Below are 25,786 nucleotides of genomic sequence, written 5' to 3'. Positions count from 1 at the left end.
CAATACCAAAATCCTTAAAGGAAGGTCAAAATTTTTGGATCCAAGTAAACTTTTTTTTGAGTGTAGACGAGTAGATAATGGACTTTGTCGTTCTGAGATACTAAAAATGATTATTGAAGTTAGAGATTACAATGCAAAATTAGTATCGTAAAGAGAATATCCTAAATCATTATGAATAACAAGAGCATATATGCCAAATATTTTTTCAACTATAAAAATGTAATAACTCATTGGCCGATGCAGTGTTGTGTTCACACACTAATGAAGACATATGTTCTCACAAAACACTTATCGCATATCGTGTCCATTCTCTAGAGAACTCAAATAACAAACTGGGAAAACAAAACAGTATTTGTCACTAAAAAATCTCCCCCATGCCGCTAAATTGCCGTTAGCAGTAACAGTGAGGATAAATGTAAACAAACCCAATTGACTGAAATCAATCAAATCAAAGACGCCCACACGCAATGCTTCCTCTCTACCCTCAAACATTCGTTCTCTTTCACTATTCCTTTATTAGCTCAATTATAGTTGTTTGTTTACATTTTGAACGCACATTGCCTAGAGCTCCCCTGCCTTTTACGCGGTTACAATCAATTCCATTAGGCTTTTTATAGTCCAATTCCACCCCATTCCCAGCCTAGCACTCTCAATCATTATCCGTTGGAATCATTGTTACCACTTTGCGGTCGTTAAGTTAATTTATTGTAGAGTGCAAAAAGCCATGGAGATTTGCTTTTACTCTCATCTCAATGTGACAGTGTCCTGTCACGCAGCATACTTCAAGAAGGGGTTATCAGTGGAGATACATGTGTATGTGTGCAATTTCGTCATTCTTACCAAATGACAATGGAAGAAGATGAGTTAACAGGGGGAGTGATAAGTAGAAAATGAATGGGTGGTTCGATGCTTATCACTTCACAGAAGTACACTGTTTTAATTTGCTTTATTGTCTACAGTATTGTGAGATTTCTTTCTTAATTGAAATCCCATACAAAACACACATGTCCCGGAATATTGTGAATGCACTTGTTCTGTCATCAATGGATGGCTTAGGATTGATTTTCTTCATAACTGAGTATATTTATAAATGAGTTTATTTGCTTGTTCTCATATTACTTAATAAATGTTATAGAGAACAATGGTAGCGGCGAGAGAGCTCAACTTCGTTACATTATCAATATCCGCATAAAAGCATCACAATGTCACTACAATACTACATGAACATACAAATGTATATTCAATACAATGTTGTATCACAATGGACTGAATAGTCTAAGTGAGCCTGATACATCGGGCTGCCACCTAACCTAACCTACACATAGAAAACAAATTGTGGAATTTATTATAGCTAAAAAGGGTTTTATGCAGTGGAAATTTTTATCCAAATAAAAAACTTTGGTCGCTGATGTGATGATAACATAATAAAATTGTCAATTAAAAATAAAACCCGAAATTAGATAAACCACCAACTTTTTTTGGTAAAGTCGTTCATTTACTCCAATAAGCCAGCAAAAGAAACCCAGGGAGGGATCAAATTTGACATTTGAGAAATGGAGAAGTTGCAGTTTTTATTAAAGACTTTTTCCTAGTAAAAACTTGCAACAGTTAGCACATAACTATCGGCTGTTTTTTTACTTATAAACAATATATTTCACATTGGTAATTCGAAATGTAGTAGAAAATATTAGTATGTTAGTTATTTTAATTGATTTAAAAACTGGGTGGTACGCATGCAGACCTAATGACAATTGCAAATAACCTGATGATACGTTTTTGTTACCTCGACCTCTTGAAAGTGCGAAGAAGCAGATGAGTGCTTGCAGCTTTCTCAACATCTTTTTACCCAAGGTCGTCTATATTTTTGTTTCATTCAATTGTATTTTAATCGAAAGATATCTTAAATACAAGACAAATCTAAATAAAAAAACATTCATTAATACTGTAGTAAGCTATGAGTCAGGGCCTATGTAGTACAAAATTATCAGGAAGCAGAAATGACTAACCGATGGTTTTTGTTTATTTATTGACAGTTTTGTTGGATAAAATTAAATATACATAACAATGTGCTACAGAAGAGGCAATATTCGTCATCAATAGTTAATTTATTTTGTATTCAACTAATCGTATTGGTAGACACGAATTGTTTATTTAAAATAATATCGAATACTTCGAAGGATACAGTAAAAAGTTGATTATGAAAAAGGGCCGAATTATGAAATGATCAATGTATGAAACAATTATGACGTCAGTCAAGAAGAAAAAAATAAGCTTGTTGTTGTTGTTCTGACTCATAAGTGAGAAAATTTTTTCGGACTTCTGTAACAACTGATAAAAATATTTTGTTATAAAAAAAAACAATTACAATTAAAAGCAAAAAAGCACTCCGAATTTTTGTAACTAGTTAATAAAAACCAAATCAGAACGATTTGGGTTTTCAGTCTTTATTTGGGTAAACATTGTTTAACATCTAAAATATTTACAATTATATTGCATACATTTTTAAATCAGAATGATATTGATTGAGTTAGCTTTTGTTCATTTGCTTGACTTGTTGACTACCAAAAACACTGCAAAATTGAAGATGCCTTATTCTTCTTAGTTCAATATATTTTTAAATAGATTTTTATTAGAATTTAGTTTTTTAAGTACATTTAAATTTCAATAATAAGCAGAAGCAGACAGTGTCCGCAAAAGTCTGTGCGTATATTTTTATACCCTAAACCACATACTGGTCAGGGTATAATAAGTTTGATCGGCCAAAAAATGTGCCTACCAGAAATATTGATTTTAGACCCCATAAAATATATACCGATCGACTCAGAATCACCTCCTGAGTCGATCTAGCGCTTGGTGTCCGTCCGTCTGTCCATGTATTTGTTGTTCACAGGATTCCGGTCGCAATTATTAACCGATTTTGATGAAATTTGGTACAGGGAGTTTTTTGGGCACAAGGACGAAAGCTATTGAATTTGGAAGAAATCGGATCAAATTTAGATATAGCTCCCATATATATGTATCGCCCGATTTCGACAATTGGGGTCACGTTGCACGTTTTTTCAAACGGATCGTCACCAAATTTGGCAAAAGGTAATCTTTTCCATCGCCCTTCAAGTCTGCAAAATTTCATCCAAATCGGTTCAGATTTAGATATAGCTCTCATATATATGTATCGCCCGATTTTCCCAAATTTGGCCACAAAACCTTTATTTATCAACCGATCTTACTCAAAGTTAGGTTAGGTTAAAGTGGCAGCCCGATTAAGATTCAGGCTCACTTAGACTATTCAGTCCATTGTGATACCACATTAACTAAAAGTACCTATTACATATGGGCACTTCTAGTTTTAACCGCTGAACCTTCTTGATTATTTTTCTTTGTTGAACCAACCAGATTGTTCCAAAAACAGTAGCAGACTGCTTAAGTTAACGTTTTCCAGATACGCCAGTAATCTGAAGCTATATGCTCCTAAAAGTTGCTTGCGCTTTACACAAAATGCAGGACACTCACACAAGAGGTGTTTAATTGATTCTTTTTCCTCCGCATCATGACAGCTCATACAATAGTCTCAAAGTTATATAGCAATAGTACTCAAAGTTGGCTAACTATAATCTTCTATAGCACTAACTATATGTGCAAAAAATCATCGAAATCGGTTCAGATTTAGCTATAGCTCCCATATATATGTACCGCCCGATTTTTCTAAATATGGCCATAAAACCCTTATTTATCAACCGATCTTACCCAAATTTGGCTAAATGTAGTCTTCTATAGCACTAACTATATGTGCAAAAAATCATCGAAATCGGTTCAGATTTATATATAGCTCCTATATATATGTATAGCCCGATTTTCCCAAATTTGGCCATAGAACCCTTATTTATTAATCGATCTTACTAAAAGTTGGCTAGATCCAGTCCTCTATAGTACTAACTATATGTGCAAAATTTCATCGAAATCGGTTCAGATGTAGATATAGCTCCCATATATGTATCACCCGATTTTGAAAAATTCGCCCCTAATAACCTTATGTTTGACCATATAGGCCTCATTTCTTAACTGATCTTACTCAAATCTTGCACAAGGTAACCGTTTGTGGTATTAATCAAACCCGCAAAATATTATGCAAATTGTTTCTGATTTAGATATAGCTTCCACATATATGCATCGCTCGATTTTCCCAAATTTGGCCATAGTACTCTTATTTATTAACCAATGTTACTCAAATTTCAATTTTTGATGTACTAGCCAATCGTACTTACGTACTTGTAGCTCTTACATAAGAATATTGCTCGATTTTTACAAATTTGTATTTATTACCCACACTAATTTAACGATTTTCTCTTTTTTAATAATGGGCTAAATATTAGTGACATACTAACTCCGTAGGCGCAATATCAACACAGCCAGTGTTGCTAGAAGTAGGGGAAATTCCCTATATGTAGGGTTTTTCTAATATTTAGCGTCTTGTAGGGACGTAGGGCCACAATGTAGGACATTTTCACTCAACACAATTTGTAATAATTTTTAAATTTTGGTGGCTCTAGAGGAGGAAATTAGAAGCCGGCAAGGCTTGATCTTTAACAATGTGTGGTAAACTTTTTTCCAGTAAAAAATTTTGTCAACATTTTATTTCTATAGAACATTTTGTCAAAATTGTATTTCTATAGAAATTTTTTTCTAAATATTATTTCTATAAAAAATTTTCTCAAAATTTTATTTCTGTGAAATTTTTTCTCAACATTTTATTTCTATAGAATTTATTGTCAAAATTTTATTTCTGTAGAAAAATTCCTCACAAAAATTTGTTTATAGAAACTTTTTCCAAAATTTTATTTTTATAGAGATTTAACAAAAAAGATTACTAATTTGGGTAGAATTCTACCAACTGTGGAAACCGTGGTGGTAATACAAATTTATATTCTAAGTTATATACGTTGCATATTCATGTTTTAAGATAATAAAGTACTTAGAACCATTTTTGTTTTGTAAAATTTTTTTAAATTTAACGAAAAATATAGTAGGGGAAATTGTTTGGGAATGTATGGGAAAGTAGGGAACTTTTTTTTGTCCTTGTAGGGTAAACCGAACATTTTCCCTGGCAACATTGACTATGAGCTTTAGTCAGATTGACACAAAGCACCCATAGACATGTACCCCTTAATTTTCTTAAATATGCAACTGCGGTTTATTTCCCAGACCTATATGTTACCCCACAAATGCTTATGATTACTAATTCTATAATGTTGGTTTAGGGTATGATATAGTCGGCCCCGCCCGACTTTCTACTTTACTTACTTGTTTAAAAATGTGTTTACAGGATGTAAAACCGACTTAATAAGGACTAGCTCAAATAAAAATATATTTTTTTTTCATTATCTGGCTAAATGCATATTCCATATATCTTTCCCACTTGCACATTAGTTATTTAGCTCTTACTACTTTCTATTATTTAATACGAAAAATTTAGGAGGAGAAATATCGGAATTTTTATTTTTAAATTTTACCGTTTGCCCGGACGGAGAAATGAACCGCGGACTATCCGTTTTGTAAGCCAGCACACTACCCACTGGGCCATGTGGCTCCGATGGACAGAAAAAGTCCGTTATTAATCGAATGCTAAATTAACTTACTTTCATTAAAAAAAAATATTTTGTTTTAGTTAATTTTTGAAAATTTTTAAGACAATTTTCCCAGGTGAATGAAATTTTCTTTATTTCAAGTATGTCTCAAAAGTTTTATGAACTAAACGTGGGTATAAATTTCAAATATGATCAATACATACAAATGCAGGAGAAATTTTTCGTACATTTCTCATAATTAGTAAGAATGAGCTACGCCCTAGTTAATATGGTAATGATATGGCGCTAATATTTGTTTCCTTACTTTTAGTTCACTTTTGTTTTTATGATAAAGAATTCAAAAATCTTAGTAAATTCTCGTTATTCTAACAACGCATTGCGTAAACCGCGAAAAATGGAATATAAAAGCAAATATAAAAATTTTAGGATGCGAAATTTACAAAATATTAAGGACAAATTTCTTTAAAATAATGAAATTTTAATTAAAATAAACTTTATAATCTTTGCTTCAAAATTTTTTTCATTATATTTAGGACACAAGTTTTGTAAATCTGCGTCCCCCGGTTAAATTCGCATCTCTTTGAACTAATGCTAATTTCCCTTAAAGTAAAGAAACACATTTTTGATTTAAAGAAATTTTCATTAAATTAACTGAAATATTGAAACTTTAGATTTAAGATAAAAACGCTTCAAATATAGTCTAAGACTTATTTTTAGGATTTAGCGTCTTTTGTTTAGTTTTTTTTGGAATTAAGAAAACATTTTTTTTTACTTTGAAGTATCTGTTATAATTTGGATTTTTAAACTGGCATTTGTTTGTACCTTTATTAATAAACCGCGAAAAGAGAATGAAAATTTGATACATGAGATCTGTATCCTAATTTTAATTTTATTGGTCGTAGATTTCAAGCCAGATAGGTCGCTAAAAATTCCTTTATTTTAAAGAAGCCGCATCTTTGGCTCGGAATCAATAGCAAAATCTGTAAGGGAAGGTCAAAATCTTTGGATCCAAGTAAACTTTTTTTTGCGTATAGGCTTGCCAGATGGCCGTGATTCGCCTGGGTTGTCTCGGACTTTCGTCTCCAGGAAGGTATATGTTTTAATTTTTCCCATTTCTTAGAAAAGAAAACGATTTGAAATTAAATCGCTTTCAATTTTTTTTTTTAGGTTTTCGATTTTCATACTTGTTAAATGTATGTTTTTGTCTATCAGATTTTTTGCCATTTCATTCAATCTCATCACTAACAGAAACAAATCAAATGACTATCACTGTCTTTCGGCTCATCAGCTGTCGCTTGAACAGTAAATGTAAAAAATATACGCACATATCTAATTTTATTTCAAATTCACGTTTTTCTGTGAAATGTATTTTTACAAATTGTGATTATCAGTTCACGGTTAATGTCCAACTCTATTCAAGTCTGTATTCCCTGCCAACATTTGAAAATCGATGCTATCTCTATCACTACCATAGACTCTTTAGTGACACTATAACAATCGCCAACTGTGATGCGAAATAAACCCAAATTCATGTCCTTTGCGATACCCAAATTCCTAGTATCGAAAGGCACTACGAAAGAAGCAGCGATTGCCACCTCAGATCTAAATTTTGTTTGCCATAACCGAAAAGTAATTGCTAGTAAATATGAGTCTAGGCTAGCGACTTTCAAAAGACAACGTGATATAAAATCATCGCAACCATTTTGGGAGAAAGTTTCAGAGGCTTCAATATATTTAGAATTTCAAAGTCTGCAGGCAATAACGACACGACATGGCGTTTATGCAAATTTACCAAAAGAAGTACCAAATGATAAAATATGGGCAACTATTTTCGAAAAATGTGACTGTGGTTTGCTTGTCCCGACAAATCCCGGAATGTACGGCGGGCACAATGTCCCGGATTTCGGCAACCATCATCTGGCAACCCTATTTGTGTACCGTAATGAATACAGTCAAGTATGTCTATTTATAGCCGAATGTTTAATGTACACAAAAACGCATTTAAAGTAATCATACAACTTTAGATGCAAACACCTGAAGCCCTTCAATAGAAATTATGTATCAAATATACATTTTGGGTTGAAGAAAAGCAGAAATAATGTGTAATTTACATATATTTCAAATGCTTTCATACAAAAAAAAAATAAAAAAAAATGAAGCCACCAGGAAGGAATATGTAGGTTAATTTTAGAAAAATTTGAACAATTTGTATAACAAATGCCGACATCACAAAAATAAGAAAATAATAACAAAAATGATTATTAGTCGTTGATAGCCTGTTTTTTATAATCTCTCCTAACAGGTTGGCTGATAAGACCCCGGTCTGACACATAGATGGCGTCGCTAGTATTAAATGCATATGCATATATTATATAGTACCAACCTTCAAATGATTCGTGTCAAAATTTGACGTCTGTCAAGTCAATTAGTTTGTGAGATAGAGCGTCTTTTGTGAAGCAACTTTTGTTATTGTGAAAAAATGGATAAAAAGGAATTTCGTGTTTTGATAAAATACTGTTTCCTGAAGGGAAAAAATACGGTGGAAGCAAAAACTTGGCTTGATAAAGAGTTTCAGGACTCTGCCCCAGGGAAATCAACACCAATTGATTGGTATGCAAAATTCAAGCGTGGTGAAATGAGCACGGAGAACGGTGAACGCAGTGGACGCCCGAAAGAGGTGGTTACCGACGAAAACATCAAAAAAATCCACAAAATGATTTTGAATGACCGTAAAATGAAGTTGATCGAGTAGCAGAGGCCTTTAAGATATCAAAGATACGTGTTGGTCATATCATTCATCAATATTTGGATATGCGGAAGCTTTGTGCAAAATGGGTGCTGCGCGAGCTCACATTTGACCAAAAACAACAACGTGTTGATGAATCTGAGCAGTGTTTGCAACTTGACTTTAATAACTCAGAAAATTTCTTTAAAATTAATGAAATTGTCTTTAAATTTGGAATTTGGAAAAAAAAAAGTTGTCGTTAACTCGTTTTTAAAGGATGAAGAAACAAAATATTAAAATTTGCTTCCTAGAAGCAAGTACACAAAACCCAAATTTAAAAGAGAATTGTGTCTTTAAAGTATCCTTATTTGTATACTCCGCTTCTTTGGCTCGGAATGAATACCACAATTGTTAAAGTAAAGACAAAATCTTTGGAACCGGGCATGCTTTTTTTCAGTGTGCAGAAGAGAATTAACATATAAACGAGAACAAATGCTTTTATTCACCAATCAATCTACTATCAATAATAGTTGTGCTGCTATCTGACAATATACGGCATGTTGAAATATTTTTGTAAATGAATAGATAAATAAATATCGGGCATTGCAACCAAACAAGGAATGCAAAAAAACTAATTTATTAAAAGGCTACACACACACCTTTTATATGCGATTTGTTCTCACATCAAGGTTGGGGATCTTAAAAATGGAGCGCTCAATTGTACATCCATAACAGTGTTACGAAGTGTTTTTTAACCCTTCTCATAAATATATAAAAAGAAAACATAATTATTCTCGATTTAAAAAAATCCTACAATGATACACTTTAAAAATTCAATGTAACAATGTAAAAAACACAGGTTGGCAACACTGATCCATAATGCACTCAACACCGATAATGCATGTGTCATATTTTTATTATTGCAATCCGTTGTCTGAAGTGTAAAAAGAGAAAAAATGAGGATGAGTTCATAAAATGTTTTCTTCTTAATTGAGCGACAAACGTTGTCCACTTTTCACTTTCTATGTATTTATTTGAACATTTTATCACTTTATAAAATGAATAGCAATGAGACGGAGCCAGCTAGACAGTTCCCCAACCGTTTAATTGTTATTAATAAAGAAAATTGACAACACGTAGAGAAAATGGTTCCAAACGAAAATACCTCTTTTTTCCTAAGAATAAACAAACCTGAGTTTATAATAAACGCAACAATGAGAATTATATACAATTTCTTTCTTTTTCTCTTGAAAAACAGTACGGTTACGTACAATTTTTAATTCAAATTCAAAAGCCTTGTTTATATGAAATATTTGATGTTTACAACTATAGAAAACAAAGTTGGTACAAAAATTCGTTTGACTTTATCTATGTAACGCCCGATTTTCACGAATTTAGTTATACATCCCCAATTCAGTAAACGATATTATACAAATTTGTCATTAGAAACTATAGTATATTTTAATATTAGCTATATTGTTTCAGAGTACGATATAACCCAAATATATATCTTCATTGTCCCACTTCCACGATTAAAAATCTCACAAAATGGCTTTAATAAGACCCCCTCAAACTCGCAGGTTTACTAATTCAGTGTGGATTGTTTTGGGCCCCGACCGACCTAGTTCACTCACTTGTTTTTAATATGTATTAATGTGGACTCGTATCTTGGTGACTGTATTTGCAATATCCAACTCTGACCATATGGCAAACTCTCGCAACAATCCAAAAAATAATAATCTCACCCATATATTCAACTGAATAGTTACTCTCAATGAATAATCTCTTCAATAAACAAAATTTAAGATAAGCAAACAAACATGTATGACCATATCTGATGAGTGTATACTGTTATGTGGCGGGTTTTGGAAACAACAAGCGAATAATACTAATTTGTATGTGCTTGTATGCGTGAGAAGTGTTAAGATTCATTGTCATATTTCTTTCTCCACCGGCTATTTCATACGAATTACGAACTCTCCTCTTTTTCACACTGTAATCATATTTGCAAATAAAAGCAAGCAATAATCGCTCAGGGCTATTTTTTTTATTAAATGTAGTCACTTTTGATTGATTCGATAAAAAGCAAAGAAGAGACAGAAGAAGGTGTCTTCATGGCCTGTAGATGTGTGAATCAATTGATGGGACCTCAACCGAATGGTCAATTTTGAATGAATTTTGCTACTCAGAATATCTTGTGCTTTTGTACGCCCACCTTTTCATTTTCATAAAATGTTCAATGTAAATTCCATTTGTATCGGCAAATAAAAAAAAATATTTTCTTTGAATATTTCTCTCTCTTCCATATCGAATGATGGTAGTAATAAGCTACTAACAGGGGAAATGACGTCAGTTTTTGTTGGCAGATTTGAAATGTTGCTGAAAATCAAATAAAACTCGTTTCAAATTCAATTTCAACATTCACACATTGTTATTGGGAGCAATCGAAGATCTATGGCGCTATATTCATGTAGGAGAGAAATCAATTCATTAATATGAAAATTTTTAATGTTCATAGTATTGCAAAAGTAGCTTCTTAAAATTCATATAGAAAAGGTATTTTTCTAAATATTTTCAAGAATAAAATACTCAAGCAACGCAAAGATGCGTGAAGTCCTCCTGAATGGATATATAATACATGCAAAGCGATTAATTTATTGACTAAATTAAACATAAAATGTTTTTTTGTTGTTGTTTCGATCTTATTTTAAAAATAAAAGTTTTATGAACTTGAGATCGATATATTTTTTCATTTGTTTCTTCTTCAATATTTCGCAATTTACATGAATACTTCAGTTCAATTCAATCAAATTGCGAACTATTAACGAAAAAACAAATGGAAAATATATATAGATCTCAAGCTCGAATTAACATAAAACTTTTAAATTATAGTAGGAACCCTTTATTTCAGGCCCACTAAGACTATTGTAAGCTTTTTTGTTACCACGTAAGATCAACTTTTCTAAAGGGTGAATTTTAAGGAAAATTTTAAAAACAATCACATACAATTCAGGAAAATGCATGAAATCTTTGCAAACATCATTTTGGCTTACAGTTAAAGTATTCGAATTAAACCTCGTTATCTTTTTATGAAAGAAAATTTTGTTGGACTAAGGTCAACTTAGTATTAATAATTCAGAAAAATTCATTAACCTTTATGCTGGGGTCATTTGATGATCCACATCGTATTTTTCATCAGCGCATTTTTTACTTTTGGAATATAGATATCATACTTTGTCCACATAAAGTAGTTTATGTAGGCGCATAATCTGATATAACCCCCAATCTCCACACTGACCTTCTTTGGACGTCTCTTTTTTCTGGGTGTAGGAGAATATCGCAATAATCTACCATTCGAGTTTTTTACACATTTCTTATGTTTTCCAACACCTTTCTGTTTTTGTTTTGTTTTTTTATTTAGGTGAGAAAAATTCACTTGTAACTACATACCATTGCAACATTTGGACTCCTCCGCCAATCAATGGAGTACAATAGAGATATCTAAAAATATATTTGTTCGTCTAAAAATCCGCCAATACATAGTTGTTTATTCAACGATAGATGTACAATGAACAAATAAAAGGAAAAATACTTGTTCAGACAATACACAATATTTTTTTTTAGAAAACTATATATGCTGCGATATAAGTACACTGAAAAATATTGTGATACACAAAATGTTTGAAAAATATGTAAATCAAATAAATTGTGCACATCATACACTGAAAAAAAAAATAGAATGCCCGATTCCACAGTAATGATTTTGGTATTGATTCCTATTAGAAAAAATACATTATATATTCTACTTTACAACAAAACACTGTACGTGGACACATTTGATTTGATCTAAGTAGCATTATTTTAAAATTGTCAACTAATACATTTCTTTCTAATTTGGGAATACAAATAAAACGAACTCCAGGCGGAGATTTTTTAATAAATCAAGAAGAAAAGATTTATGATCTTATAAATAAAACAAACTTAAATGATGGAAAACCGAGCTTAATACCAATGGATCCAGATTTTGGGAAGGTAAGACATGATGAAAATTTACTTCCCAATAACGGACAATATAGATCTGTTTTAGGTATTCTTCTCCACATATCTATTACAACTAGGCCCGATATAGCAGTAGCAGTTTCGATTGTCGTAGAGTTGAAACTCCAAGGAAATGTGATTGGGAGGCTGTTAAGAGAGTGGTGAGGTATTTAAAGGCAACTGTGAAAAAGAAATTGAAAATGAAATCTGAATCAGATCTTGATATAAAATGCTATACTGATGCGGACTGGGCCGGTGATCTGGAAAGGACAATTTTACTCGTGCCAAAATAAAAACTAGAAACAAACATGGAGCCACGCAACTCTACTAAGATGGCTGTTATTGGGAACGTTATCGAGAGACAATGACAGTCAAAGTAATTCCATTAAATTTGTTAAGTTAAATCAAAATTTATTTAATATAAATTTATAAATTAAAAAGTTTTTTTTTTAACTAATCTTAGTAAAAATTTCTTTTAAAATAAATTCATAAGCTTTTAGTAAAATAAAAACGTCACGTCAGAGTTTTTATGCTACCAATTGTTAAACTAATTCATACGTTAATTCGAAATTTACTCGAACTTTTGTAAATTATTTTGTTTTGGATCCATTTTATCGAATGAATCCAAAGGGTTCATTAGAAAGAAAGAAATAGAGATTAGAAAGAAATAGAGAATATCTTAGTTACCCATGGACACGATCAGTTTTATTCATTTAAATACATTTGTTTAAATGGAATTTCTTTCGAAAATGATTCATGGGTTGTTTGATGTGCACGTTTTGAGACCATTGAAAGAGTTTTTTGGGTTCTATAATTCTATACGCGAAATCTCGATTAGAAAATATGTTAGTCACCATATAGAAACCATTCCAATAGAAATAGTGGTAACGAAACATCCATCCAAATATGATTAGCTTTAACATTCATACAACTATACAAATAATTAAACATTTGTGGATATAATGTACTGAACTGATTTCGGAGTTGTCTATAATATATTTGGACGAAACTGTAATAAAATTGTAATTTGTGGAAAAGTAAATTTTTAATTTCCTTGCATAGGGAAGCCAGTTTTTAGACAAATACCAATTATTTGAGTCAATTTTGAAGATAGCTTACTGATCGCCCAAACTGAAGCGCATTTTGAAGAAAAGAACAAATCGTATAACACAGTGGAGGCTTGTCGTTATAACAAATGAAGGAGGAATTTCATAAAAAATATAAATGCCCAAGACAAAAAACAGTGTTTTGCTTTGGTAGAATCGAGACTTTTCAATTTTGCTGTTAAATTTCATTAACTTTAATTTAAGTTTAAATTTGAGTTACTACTTTTTTTCTTCCGTTGTTTAATATTGTGATGTGACCTTTCTATTATATGCATATGAAATTGTACTATGTATTTATTAGAATATGTATATGAATCATTAATAAATACATCATCGTTGAAATGTATAAAGAAATTAAAAATTAAATATAAAAGTAATAATAATAAAAAAAAATTAATAAAAAAAAGAATACTTACAAAAAATCAAAACTCAGTTTATGTTGCTGTTGGCTGTTGTTGTTGTTTTTATTATGGCTTTTTTTATTATTTCTTTATTCACAAACAAAAATCACGAAATTATATGCCAACAAACTTGAAATTAAACGAAAAATAGCAGGAGAAAAAAAACATAAATAATTAAAACAGAATCAGCATATGTTGTTTTTCATAGAAAACAAAAAAACAAAAAACAACACGATATCACACAGAGACAGACACACACGCTCGGAACACACTCGATCGCGGACAAGCTCATGGACCCTGCTAGAAAGATGAGGTAATTTTTGTTGTTTAGCAAAATTTATGATATTTAAACGAAGAGCAAATAAATTGTTTCTGGCGTATCGGAGGCGAAAAAAAATATTAAGCTTGTAAATTTCTTTGTTTTTTTTTCGTTTTGCATTTCATTAATAGATAGAAACAAATGTTTTTTTTTATTTTTTTCTTATTTGCATATTATATTTAATTTTGCAGATTTTATTAATTTGTTATATAATTTCTTTTGATTTTCAGATACTCGATTTAGGTTTAATCTTACACACACTGGATTTATTTATTTATTTTTTTTATTTTTTGCATACATTTATGTTATTATTGATTCAAATTCCATTCACAAAACAACCGGCTCAGTTGCGTAGGGGTAGGAAGTTGGCTAAAAAAATGGCCATGGAACAAGTTGCTAACATACAGCCAAAGTATTTGGATATGTAGGTAATATTGATTTATTCCATTTGAATTTATTACTGAAAGGCCAGCATTTTCTAGTCATTACGACATAAAGAATATAATTGACAAAAACATTGCCACACTTGTGAATTGTTTTCCAAATATGCTTGAGTATTTGGTGTAATAGAGCAATCTTGGAATAGACTGGGCAAATTAGTCTAAACTATTTTCAAGTGGCATGCTTTGAAAATGTGTGGCAAATGTGACTACAACACCCACCCTCAAAGCATATTGCATAGTTTGCTGTTGGACAACAGGCATCTGGAAACTAGAACACTTTATTACATTACACCATTTTCATAGAAAATTCTAAAGAAAATAATTGGAAATTGAAAAAAAAAACATATCATTTGAGAGAATGTCCTAGACCAAGGTGCTGATAGTTCCATTCAACTGTTGATAGACCTCCATATGAAATATATTCGATACATAAAGTTCATATATGACATCTATCACAATGGACTGAATAGTCTAAATGAGCCTGAAAATAAATCGGGCTGCCACTTTAACCTATATATAACGTCTAAGATTCTCTAAAGATTATTGAAGTTCTTGTCCATTTTGAAGGGACCTCATTCCTGTAGGAGGCTTATCCGTAAAGTTATTTTAAGAGCCTTCAAAACACAAGAACTTTCGATACTGTAAAGCCGATTTCACCACATATTAGGAAAAACATAAGATTATGATACTTCATTCCTGATAATATCTCGTATTGTGGTTCAGTGTGGCTCATAAACTGGCACTTTTCATGTATACGACAAAATTTGACAATATATGTAGATATAGCATCTACAGTTAGTCCGACTTTTGTGGTAAATCGCAAGCCTTTCTGTTAAAAACTCCTCTTCATGATGATCAAAAAAGAATTGCCTCCTGACATCGGACGGCCAGTAGTGATTCTGGAGCGAATGTCTAGAGACATAAGAGGGGTACATTAATACTGAACGTTGCTTCATGAGGTGCCAACTATACCACGAATGTCATTTATTTTCACCTCGTAGTAGTGAGGGAGTAGATTTTAGTTTCATTTCAATTTCCTTTCCAATTCAATTGATCTTATAAAATTCGTCTACAGAAAATGGTGTAGCTGGAGAATGCCCTTTTATGGGTTATGAGTTTCCAAACGTATCAGCAGACCAGAGATTTGAAGAAATCCCACAGTAGCTGCCACTGAACAAACATCGACACAAACACATCACATCATCGCTACAAAAACACAAACGAAAACGATACACCGAAAATCCATATGTTTTTGCTCGTAATTATCAACACCAATGAATAGAAAAAGCATCGACGACTACGCGTACTCAGACACATATGCGAAGAACATTTTTTCAAATGACGGCGATTGGAGATCTATTTGACTGGAGAATATTTCGTACGATGGGGCGAAAGAAGTCAGTGGGGGTGTTGCTGATAAAATTCGGCTAGGTGCTTATGTGTAGCACAGTAGGCAATGCGTATATAAACATATAATCGTATGCCCTTCTGCCATTCTTCTAGCAACAAAAATAACGCCCACCACCCTCCTCTAAACAAACTATAGACTGTGGCTATTTTTGTTATTTATTTTGTTTTAATTGCTCTCCCTCTCTCACAAGCAAAAATACTAACACACTGCATGTAACCGACCGCTCCGCTCAAGACCGTGTCACCTCCATTATATTTCACCGATTCCGAACGTTTATTCCGCTAATTTTTACTTACGAGTATCTTGTGGGGCAGACTACACAAAACTAACTGAATCAACAGTCTGTTGTACCAAGCTCCACCAGGGTCTAAACGACGACAAATTAAATACACAGAGAAGCCAAACACCTCATTTATGCACAGAGCTGTTCTCTCCATCGCTAAGATTTTCAATTCTTTGGAGAATGAAAGCACCATTAGCACTCTCTGTGGCTCTCAAGCATGCCATGATATTTCCCACAATATTACTCTGTATTTCTCCGGATATCGTTGTTTTTGTTTTGGTTTGTTCTGGATCTAGTTCCTTTACATTTGATCTCTGTAAACAACCATGATGACGATTCGAATTGTCTTTTTTGTGCTCAGCAAAGCCATTGGAGCATATGACCAAAATACAAATTTTCACATATGTTTGTATGACAATAACATGTGCATAATATAGAAGCGTTATGAAAACCAATCTAAGACAAATATTCCATGTGTGTGTTTGTATTTAAAAACATCAATTGCATGAGATAATATGCGAAATTATTAGATAAAAATCAACATGTACATTAAAAAAAGTATTGCAATGGAATAATAGAAAAACAAAAACGATTATAATGCCTCGAAAAGAAAATTAATTTAATGATCTTATACAAAAAATCAGCATTAAAGGTGCATTTAGGTCAATGAAAATGTATTATTAAATAAAATCTAATATTCTTTAAGTTGATGAACTCAGGAGGTGATTCTGTGACGACCAGTACACACTATAACATGAATTAAATATTTTGGAGGGACATACCTTTAGCTGGACCATTACAGGTTAAGGTATAACATTAACTCCTACCAAAGAATAGACCGGAAATGAAAAAAAAAACTATTTCATCTTATGAACCAGTGGGCACAATAAGGTAATTGGAAGAAGTAGTTAACTCAATTTCAGTACCGTGATAATACCGGGATCGACTCATGAATTCTTCTTTTCCAAATACAACAACAAAAATAAACAGAGAATGTGAAATTTTCGCTTGTACAGAGGGAGAGCGTTCTGTCATATTCAAGCACACGACTAAAATGTGACCACTGGAAGAGCTTTTGCCCTTTGGATGAAATTTAGAGGATCGTTCAACATTATTCTGAAGGATCTCAAAGACAGCTTATATGGTCTTCAAAAAAAAAAAAAATAATAATAATAAATCCCCATAATATACCTATCACTGATTTAGGTGTCCCATAATCATATTCTCTACAAAGAAAGTCTTACTATTACTTTTCAATATTATTGCACCCATCAAATACTAAACCGACAGTGCAATATTACAATATGCCTAATACAAGTTTAGTATTCATAATTGGTGTAGGCTGTGCAACTGCATTTAGCACTTACTATCGCTTTTCATTACAACAATTCGAAGTCACTAAAAAAAGAAACGACAAAAGCTAAAAAAGGAAAGCCATAACCATAGACAACTAACTTTGCTAACCACCAATGGTTATAAAAGAAAGTCAATAGGACACATTGGGTAGCCTTAGTTCGCCTCCCATAGTACTCACACCTATTGACAATGACTCAAAAATTGCATATCAGTGCGAAGAATGCAAGTGAACTGCTTGGATTATTACTTGTTCAAAGTCCAAGAGTTGTCAGAGCTTTGTTGCCACCAATTAAAGTTGTTTCATTCCAAACCTCCAGAATTTAATGTGATTTGCATCGAAATGAAATAACAGAATACTCTTCCTCTTGCAAATAACCCCATGATAGACGGCTTTTGCTGTCGTTTTCCTATATCGGTTGGATGGTAGATTGTTTCCCCACAAATTATGACTATAGGTTTGGTGGCGTCATCGGCGACTCCCTATAAGACATGGCCGTCGTTTACATTGTCACCAAGTCCCCTTGGAATAAAACCGATAACAGCTCAACAATCTCAAACGTAGTTGTTTTTCTTTTTTGCCAATTCTTTTTTTCCATCAATTCCTGATTTTCACTGGCCGATTTGTGATTTCGTCATATGCATAAAAACAACAATCCGCTGGACTTTAGGTGGTGTCTTTTAAGTGTGCGTCTCTATGTGTGCTTCTTGTTAGAATTCTGACAATGTTGCCCAGCGGCGAAATTTAAATTGTTTACATTCTTGCTTCTAATAAGAATGCATTTCGAAGGCCTTTCGTACATAACTTACGCTCATTGAATTCCTTTGCTTTTATTTATTTTTTTTAAGTTATAGTTATAAAAACAGGGGCTTAAATCTACTTTAGTGCAAGTGGTCCGATTGGTCCAAATTTTGGCCAGCGTGTGTACTTTTCGATTCTAAACACAATATGTTATATACCACTTTTTAGCGGAAAGACTTATTTTCTGAGTTACGGGCCCCTAAAGTTTTCATTGCCACGTATATTGGATTTAGTATCCATCGCACATAATCATCCTAAAAGTAATATATTTAGAATAACATGGACCCGGAGAGGTCCTGGGTTCACGTTCACTTTGGACTCTGTCCATAGAAGAAAGTCTGAAACACCGGCCGAAGGCCGGCTACTTATCCTCTTTGGGTTCGCGTTAGCCCACTTTGGACCCTGTCTATAGGAGAAAGTGTCAAATCCCGGCCGAAGGCCGTCCAACTGTATCCAATTATTAAGGGTCGGTATCTCGAAAAGTACGCTCTTCCGACAAAATTTTTACTTAATATTTTCTGCTTAAAATGTACTATTTTTACCAAATACGCAAAAAAAACGGAATTTTATTCATTTCATGAAAAATTGCTGTCAGAATTAAGAAAAATATAAAGGAAAATACCGATTTTCAGATGTCGATATCTTGAAAACTAGGCTTTTCCGCCAAATTTTTTACTTTACATATTCGATTTCAAATCCCTTCTCCCACACTCAAAAAAAATTTTTTTATTTTTAACAACTTGTGCTAAAGTAGATTTGTACCAAAACAAGTTTTTTTTTTTAAATTGGTTTTTGGATGAAAACAGGAAAATATTGCCCAAAGGCAATAGTGGAGAAATAGTAAAGTTTGGAAAGAAAATTACATTTATAGATGCATCATCTCTTCTTCACCGGACTTGAGAAATCTATGCTTCTTACAATGGAGAAATAGTAAAGTTTGGAAAGAAAATTACATTTATAGATGCATCATCTCTTCTTCACCGGACTTGAGAAATCTATGCTTCTTACAATGCTTTAAACCCTTCTTGTTTGTATAAAAATGCCGCATGGCAACAACAACAAATGTGTGATTATTTTCAAAATAATGTGGGAGTTCTAATATGCATGTCTACATATTGCTTCCCTATGAAGGTCCCGTGAAGATTCTTTCCTGCAAAGTATGGATCTTGCCCTCGAATTTCACTTTATGTTAAATGGAAAGTTGTAAATGAATACAAAGGCCTCCCCATGACACATAGGCCTGCGTAAGGGCCTTCCCCGTACATGAATTACGCCTCTGGTAAGTGGGTAGTTTCAACAATTGAATTGATTGTCAATTATTTTCCTGAAACTCCAAGACGCCGACTTCTTCATCGGGATAACTTTCACATGATTTGTCACGTTCAAATTCAAGAATTCACATAAATAGTAAATTATGACACAATCACAAACTGTCGTTGACTACACGAAAAATAGACTTTACACTTTTATCTTTAGTTTTGTGCGGGCGGGGAATCTGCGTTTTATCACATCCAAGCACAACACCAATAAAACTTCTGTGTGTGAAAATATTCGCAATGGTTTTGTGTAATTCAGCTAGAAGTTACTAATATTGCTAGCGAATGGAACACTTTAAAACTCACTTTGGGATTTTTATTTTTATAACAATAACTTTGTTGGTCCTATAATAAACTGAAGGCACTTAATAATGAAGGTGTAATCGGATTAGTATTTTCTCAATAATCGATAACGTATTTTTATCGATAAAAATAAAATCGATGTGTGCCAACATGCAATTAAATCGATAAGAGTTGCCCTACACCCATAGAAGCTAGTAATTTTCAAATACGACATATTTAAAATTGGTGGTATCCAATTGCCAAATCATTCTTCCTCGGCAATAACTGGACAATGAAGTAGTAATCTTAAAATTTTGGGTAATCCCACACTCCCCCTAAATATCTGAACTGTTGACTTTGAAAATTTTGAAGTTGTCTTTTCGTTTTGCTTTTGTCATTGGTGAGTGCACATTTTTTTAATGTTTGAACTTAATGTCAATAATCATATTCAAACCTGCGATTTGGAAAAATTCCTAAGTTGATAAGATACAATAGGTACTACATACTTTCGGTTTTCGGAATGAAAATATTTAATTTCCTAGATTACCTTTTTAAAATGTAAAAAACTCATAGTATATGAGTGAAATATGAAAATTTGTTTCAGATTATATAATTTTGATAAAAGTACGGGATTTTAATAATAATTTTCTATTTTTTAATGTGGCTTATTGTCAATTTAATGATTTTTTTGGCAAACAATTCAATCCATTGTAATATAACAGGTTTTGAACTTCTCTCTTAAGTTCAAGTTTAGCCGCTAAAATCAAAAAGAAATCTGTAAAAGAAGAATACAATTATACATTTTTTGGACACTTTTTTTTATAACTTGGTGTGGAATCATCTTAAAAATGAATTATTAAAGAAAAGTAACCTTGAAATAATGGTAATTTTAGCGGCTAAACTCGAACTTAATACTCACCTTTATCTATGAGTGTTTAGCTCAATGACAAAAGACCTCCTTTTTATAGCCAAGTCCAAATGTTTCCCACTTACAGCTTCGTAACCGTCAGAAATGTCATCAACTTTACTGAGACAGGATCAACCACCGTTTAAAAATTGTTTGGTGTTCATCCGAACGGGGTTGAACCCATGGTCCTTTGTATGCAAGACTGTTATGCTAACATCTGCAGCAAGTAAGTTGGATTTTTTTAGTTCTTAACTAATTTCCTGAATGTAAAACGAAATGTCTAATACTTCTTCTGGGGAAATTTTGGTAAAAATTGTGTCTTTGAGATTGCTCTATTCAATTTTCTACCACTTTTATAAGTTATGGGTGCTTGGGAAAACTAACACAGTAAAAAAATAAAAGTAGGTATATTTTCTAAAAGAACATTACAAATAAAAAATACCGTTGAATATTCAATCATAATCTTGTAATTCAGTAGGCTTGCTGATTTAAAAGTTGTCGATTGTTGAAATGGCTATGATTTTCTTATTCGAAAAAACAGTAGTAAGTTAGATATAGAAACCGATATTGCTTTCAATAAGGAGTATTTGTATAAATTTTTTTAATTCTTATTTCATTAAAATATGTCTTTAATATTACATACATTCTTAGTGGCTAAAACAGAAGTTTTCATAGATTTTATTATTATGTCGATTTCGTTCAAGTTCTTTTGCAAATATCTCTAAATTATTTTAAAATATAAGCGAAAATGTCCCAATCCATAACAATACATACTTCAGTTAGAATTTAATTGTATATAGTATGTATGGATATGCGTATATTGTTTCTCTTGCTTTACTTATTTATGATTAATAGTTGCGATAAAAAATTGCATAAACTTCGCAATTTATTTCAGACAAACTCGTTATTCTTCCAAATGTAACAATCCACCCTTACTCAGTGCCAACTACTGTTTTGTTTTTTCTCTTCATCTTACAAATTTCAACGGATTTGACAAATTTATATCGTACTTCCTCCATTCAACCCCCACCCGCTTTTACTATCTCCCATCAGCTAAAAGAACAGCAGAAAATTTTGCAAACGATCGTCATTTCCGCTAAAAGTTTGTAAATCTGAAAACTCCCCCAATCTTAATAAAAGAAGACCGACGGCTAAGATGCCAAGCAACGAAAAAAAAAATTATTACGATGCGTAAGAATATGTGAATAGTATATTCATTTCTATTTTTGGGCAGAAGGATGAAGAAACCCATATAATCCCACCATAACACAAAAAAAAAACAATAAAATAACGAAAAAGCTAAACTTACTCCACTCAAAAACTCTGGTATATTCTTCTATACACATACATATACATATATTTAATGTATCAATACTCTCCATATTCATGCATAAAATTTTGTCAAAGAAAATTTCTCGATTTCAATCGATTCACAGGCTAACGGGGGTGCCTTTCTAATGAATTCAATACGTGTACATTAGTTTGGTGGAGCACAAAACTTCAGGAAAAGAATTTTGATGTATAGTGTAAAAACACCCAATCATTGCAAAAAATGACAGTGTTTCCGAATATAAACTTACGGCCATTTTCATGTAGCTCCGTCAGGCTTTAACCGCCAGTTAGCAGAAGGTAAATTGGAAATATCTTCCCTCTAATCACTATAGTAATAAGTTGGATATGTACCGGAATTTTCCTACTAAAATTACCGGTTGATTGATTAATGTAAGTGGAAGTTGGTTTAGATTTGTCACTATTCTGTACTAGAGTCTCTGCTAAAGATGACTCCAATAAAAACTATGTTAAATGCCAAAGCACTTCCTCCAAGCAATGTATGTAAAATCTAATATTGGAAGGGCCTTTGTGATGGGGTACCAAATCTGTCCTACCGAAATCATTAAAATTTGTTGAATCTGAGGCAACTTTAGCATAATTCGCTACATATAGCTAGAATATAATTTTTGCTCTCTATGCAAAAATTCAAGAAACGTCAGAGAAATTTTGCCTTTGCAAGTTTTTGGGTCCCTAGTGTGACCTACAGGGGTTGAAAGTTGGTGACCTCGGGTGCATGAATTTTTTTAGCTGTCAAATCCGCAATTATAAGTCGATTTCGATGACTTCGTCTTTGCTGGATGGAAATGTTATAGTTCACGTTTTTTTTTCAAAATTTAACAAAATTGGGTCAGTATTATGGACCTAAAAGATCCATTTTTGGGCGTTTTAACTGCATTAACTACAAAATTCTACGCCCTTTAGATTATATCTAAATCTGACCCGATTTCAAATTCGGTATGCGTAGCGAGAAATTTCAAATAAGTCGGAGCAATACTTTGATCTCGGAGTGAAAATTTGGTTTCCGGTGGCCATATGAGTCTATCTCGCGCTATATATAAATCAGAAGCGATGTCCACCATAATTACCACCCTTGACTACTAATTGCTAATTTTACACTTTGTACAAAATTTGAGGTAACTCTAAGTAAAATTACGTCTTCTGGGGCCACATACGTGCAGTAACATCGCATTTTGTCAGTAACTTATATTGTCCCAGAAACCAGCACATTTTGTTGGGAATGCAGTTAAGAAAAGAAAACAATGATCCGCCCACTGTGTGACGCCATTTATCTATCTGGTTTCCTTCTGAGTGTTGCAAAGGTATGCACTAATCTATAATACCCTTTTCCACAGTATGGCAAGAGTAACATATAAAAAGCGAAGTCAACATGAGTTTAGCAAGCTAACATTTAAATTTATTATTCAGAAGATTAACTCGGTTTATATAATATAGAAAAAATCCTTTGCATACTTTTAGACGCTACACTTACCCACTGAAAATATTATAGCAAAGAACAAGTATATACACCCTCAAAAAAAATCGCTTCTTTAACATATGTTCCAAACATATTTTGCAGGAAGCACATATATTATTGCATACTGCCGAAACATTAATATGTTTGTTTATGTGAACATATTATATGTTTGGAAGCATTTTGAGCCAAAAATATTATATGCTTGGAAGAATTTTTCCCAAACACGATTGTGCTCATTCCCTAACATACTCGTAATTTTCACTTCCACGAAATTTTTTAGTTATGGGAACCTTTCTCTGTAATACAAATAATGTTTAAGAAATTATTCACTTTTATAAATTTTTTAAATTTTACCTTTCGCCTGCACGGAGAATCGAACCGAGGACCATACAGTTTGTAAGCCAACACACTATCCACTGGGCTACGTAGCTGTTATAGTCACCAGTAGATAATTATCGTTTTAAGTTACATTTATATAGCATAGTTTGCAGCGCCCACGAGCCCATGCAAACATAACATTATTTAACAGAAACATACATTTGTTTGCCACGTGGAGCAGTGGTTAGCATGTCTGCCTTGCATGCAAAGGGTCGTGGGTTCAATCCCTGCTCCGACCGAACATTTTTTTTTTTTTTTTTTTTTTTTAATTTACACATTTATATTTATACTATATTAATTTTTTTTAAATGAAACTTCGAAATGTGTGTTATTAAAGATTTATAGTCAGTAACAGTGCTTGATATAAACGAAATTGACTGATTTTTGGATAAAATATTATTTTTTATTGCAAAAATAACAATCTTGTAATAAAAAACTGTTTTTGTACAAAACTTTAAAATTTGGAATTCAAAAACTAACAAAAGAAGAACGTGGAGTCGAGTATAAACATACATACATAATTTTATAATATAAACATAAATTTATTTAGGAGTGAACAGTTTTTTACTAGCATTTAACACCATCGCTCTAAAATTCCTTTTATTTTTCTTTAATAATTCATTTTAAAGAAAATAAACTTTTTAAATTGTTTTAGCTGTAAAACTCGAACTTAATTCCCGCTTTTATATTTGATGGTGTCCGTCAACTCCTCGTGGACTACTTTTTAATAAAGAGGAACTAAAGTTTGTTTTTTTACATTTTACTGTGTAATTTTTCACTATTTCCTCCTTATTTCATTTTACTGTCCCAACTCTAAAAAGAGTATAGTGCCCTTTCGTTATTTTTATGAAGACCCCTGATTTCGTTTAACGAACCAAGAAAAAAATTGTGCCCATAATGCCAAAATGATAAACAAAACACATGTCCACACATACATAAAATGCTGCTCTCAAGGCGAAAACATAAGCTGTTTGTTTTTCAAATGTCTATTCTCTTGGTTCAGAATGTATATTCTCTTTATTCAAATTAAATAATATTTAGACTTAAACATATCAAATTTTTGGCCTTATCATAAAACAGTTTTCCGAAACAACATACAAGCGGTTTCACAGAAATTGTTCTCTTTTGACTCTTTTGCTGTGTTATATTGATATCTTTCGTCAACTCTCCCGGTTTCCATCTCTATTTCTCTCTATACTCTCTCTGTCGCTTGAATAAAATATCACAACATATGTATGTTTAGTCGAAATTTGTAAATTTATATATGTTTGTATTCACACATATGATTTTTATGAAACATTGATGCCCCAAACATAATATATTCTAACATATTAACATAGATGTCCCAAACATTTAGTGTTAGTTTAGGAACATTACATGTTCGCACTTAAATATATTGTGGTTTAAAATCGTGCCCGAAACACATTTTGTTTATATCGGAACATATGAAAAACATATTTTTCTAACAGTGTACGGCCGTAAGTTCGGACAGGCCGATTCTTTTGTACCCTCCACCATGGATTGCGTAAAAAGACAGTCATACACAATTGAATTACTTGGGTTGTGGTAACACTTGCCGATGGCAAGGTATCTTAATACTTCTTAACATAGTATTTTATGACATACAGATTAAA

The 25,786-nt window shown here is 32.4% G+C and overlaps 1 protein-coding gene and 1 long non-coding RNA gene across 6 annotated transcripts in view; one reads left to right on the top strand and one right to left on the bottom strand.

Moving 5' to 3' along the window:
- The window catches only part of rhea (Talin_middle and talin-RS domain-containing protein rhea), a 73,554-nt gene extending 53,428 nt beyond the window's left edge, over positions 1–20,126 (bottom strand). For 3 of the 5 annotated variants that reach the window (XM_075303683.1, XM_075303687.1, XM_075303688.1), the window contains exons 1-2: positions 16,322–16,341; positions 13,868–13,981 (exon numbers count right to left, since the gene is read on the bottom strand). The gene's annotated coding sequence lies outside the window, so the exon portion shown is untranslated. Of the gene's footprint in view, positions 1–13,867; positions 13,982–16,321; positions 16,342–20,085 lie in introns of those variants that run through there. The other 2 variants (XM_075303685.1, XM_075303686.1) reach the window with 2 other exon arrangements.
- LOC142232960 (uncharacterized) lies at positions 12,201–12,785 on the top strand. Its single transcript, XR_012721262.1, has 2 exons — positions 12,201–12,339; positions 12,395–12,785. It is a non-coding gene; the product is annotated as an uncharacterized LOC142232960 (long non-coding RNA).
- Positions 20,127–25,786: the final 5,660 nt, after the last annotated feature.

The sequence above is a fragment of the Haematobia irritans genome, chromosome 4 (genome assembly GCF_050003625.1).
Source record: "Haematobia irritans isolate KBUSLIRL chromosome 4, ASM5000362v1, whole genome shotgun sequence".
Lineage (NCBI taxonomy): Eukaryota > Metazoa > Arthropoda > Insecta > Diptera > Muscidae > Haematobia > Haematobia irritans.
The sequence above is the reverse complement of the archived record's forward strand: the minus strand, read 5'-3'. Positions and strand labels throughout refer to the sequence as shown.